The 2,500-nt window shown below is 79.7% G+C and overlaps 1 non-coding gene across 1 annotated transcript; it reads right to left on the bottom strand.

The window, feature by feature from the left end:
- Positions 1-819: 819 nt before the first annotated feature.
- LOC142596858 (5.8S ribosomal RNA) lies at positions 820-972 on the bottom strand. The gene has a single exon (XR_012831922.1). It is a non-coding gene; the product is annotated as a 5.8S ribosomal RNA (ribosomal RNA).
- Between the last annotated feature and the right edge of the window lie 1,528 nt (positions 973-2,500).

Below are 2,500 nucleotides of genomic sequence, written 5' to 3'. Positions count from 1 at the left end.
GGCGCGCGCGGCGAAAGCCCCAGCCCGGAGACGGCCCGACGGCACGCGCCGCCGCCGCCGCAGCGGCGTCGGACGCGCAACGGGAGACGGCCCGCCGGGGAGAAACGGACGGCCACGGCCAGGCGACCGCCCCGCGGCGGGGGCGCGCGGCGCGGCGCGTGGAGGGAAGGGAGGACGGCGTAAACGGCGGCCGCGCGCGCGGTCGCCGCTGCCGCCCCCGCGGACCCCCCTCGCGCCGCGCCCGCGCCCCGCCGCGGACGGCCCCGGGCCGGGCCTGGCCGTCGGGCGGCCGGGCGGCGCGGCGGCGGGTTCGGGGAGAGAAAAAAAAAGGACGGGACGGGAGACGGGGGCCCTGACCCCCCGTCTTCCCCGGCACCCGCGCGCGCGGCAGCACGGCACGGTACCCCCGCGGTACCCACCCGCAGACAGCCGCCCGCGCGGGACGCCGGTGGCGAGGCACGCGCCTCGCCCCGCCGCGCCCCCTTCTCTCCCCACCGCCGCGCCGGGCCCGACCGGCCCCGACGACGTGCCCCGCCCCTCCCCGTGCCGCGCGGCACGGGGGGGCGGGGGAAACCCCGGCGGGACGAGCTCCGCACAGCGGGCGCTCCGGGAGCGGGGAGCTTCGGAGCGCTCCCCGAGTCTCGATTTAGGGGGACGAAGGCCCTTTTCTTGGCAGACGCCGCTGCCGCCGGGACGCGGGGGAACCGCTCCCCCGCCCGCCCGGGGCCGCGCGCGCGGGCCTGCGATGCACCCCAGCCGCGCCGCTGCGGCCGCCGCCCGGCGACGGGGCGGCGGCTCAGCCGGCGATTGATCGTCAAGCGACGCTCAGACAGGCGTAGCCCCGGGAGGAACCCGGGGCCGCAAGTGCGTTCGAAGTGTCGATGATCAATGTGTCCTGCAATTCACATTAATTCTCGCAGCTAGCTGCGTTCTTCATCGACGCACGAGCCGAGTGATCCACCGCTAAGAGTTGTCTGGCTTTCGGCACCGCCCCGCGCGCGCGGGGGGACCGGGACCGCTCGCGGAGAGCGGCCCCTCGCTCAGAGGGCGGCCCACCGCACGCCCGACGCGCCGGCCCGCCCCTCCGCCCGCGCGGAGGGGACGCGACGCGGCGCGACGCGGCGCGACGGACAGGCCTCGCCTCGGCTGACCGTACGAGCACACAATACGGAAAAAAAATAGAGTGTGAAGTAAAAATACGGAACGGAAAAAAAAATTTAACCCCGAAGGGCAAGGGCGGGGGAGCCCGCGCTCCCCGACCGATCGGACCTGGGACAAACGACACAAGCGCCTTGCGCGCTTCGGGGGCGGCCCAGGCGCCCGGGCTCGGCCCGGCCTCCGCGCGGAGGCCGCCACGCGCCCGGCCGCGCCGCCCGCTCGCCTCGCTCTCGGGACACCGGGTGTGCCGCTGCTGCCCGCCGCCGCCGGCCGACAAGCAGCGGCGGGGCGCCCCGCCGGCCCCGCGCGCGCCTCTCCGCGCAACAGCTCCGCCGCGCTACGACAGCCGGCTCCCCCCGCCCGGCTCGCTCCGCCCGGCGACGCCGCGGACGGCTCCGCAGCCGCCGCGCGCACGCCGGAGGCGGCGACCGCCGGAGCCCGAGCCGACGGACGCGCGCCGCCCCCCGGACGGCGCCCCCGCCGCCGCCGCACCGGAGCGGCTCGCCCTGCCCGCAGCGCCCGGAACCGCCGCTCCTCGCCTCGGCCCCCCTTCCGCGGGCACGCGCCCGGGCGGAAGGCGGACGGCGCTGAGGCCGGGGGCGGCTCCCGCTCTCCCCGTTTCCACGCGGAGACCGGGAGTGGGACGCCCCCGCCCGCGCGCCCGCCTGCCCGGCTCGGCCGGGAAGGGCGCGACGGGGAAGCGACGGACGGGGCCCGGGCCGGGACGAGCCGACCGCCGGCCGGACGGCGGCCGGAGACACCCTCCGGCCGACCGACACACGCCGAGCGGCGCCGCCGCCGCTCGGCCGGGGTGCCGCCCTCGCCGGTGGCGAGCGCCCGGGAGACCGCCGAGCGGCTCCGCTGGGCGGGGCGCGTGGGGAGGGGAGCGGAGCGCAGCGCGCCGCAGCGCTGCGACAGAGAGCGCGGCGGCCCGGGAGGGACGCCCGGCGAGCCCCCACCGCGGGGACTCGCCGCCCCGGCGGAGGAGCACGCGCTCCCGCCGGGGTCGCCCGTTTCGAGGCGAGCGGGCCGGCCACGGCCGGCCGCGCCGCGGCCTCTCCGACGAGACCGGACCGCGGAGAGGGGGGGGCAGTGAGAGGCCCTCCCCGGCACGGCCGCCCCGCGGGGGGGGTTGAGCGCGGGCGGCGGACACCTCGAAGGGGCCTCGAGGAGAAACTCCCCGCCCCTTGGGGCACCGACCGCCGCCCGGCCGCCCCCCCGGGGGCCGCACCGAGCCGCCCGGGTCTTTAAACCTCCGCCCGGCTCCGCCGGCCTTCGACCCCCGGACTCCGCCGCCGAGGGAGGGCCGCCGAAGCGCGGACGCTAGGTACCTGGCCCTGGG

Source organism: Pelecanus crispus, unplaced genomic scaffold, assembly GCF_030463565.1.
Source record: "Pelecanus crispus isolate bPelCri1 unplaced genomic scaffold, bPelCri1.pri SCAFFOLD_125, whole genome shotgun sequence".
Lineage (NCBI taxonomy): Eukaryota > Metazoa > Chordata > Aves > Pelecaniformes > Pelecanidae > Pelecanus > Pelecanus crispus.
The sequence above is the reverse complement of the archived record's forward strand: the minus strand, read 5'-3'. Positions and strand labels throughout refer to the sequence as shown.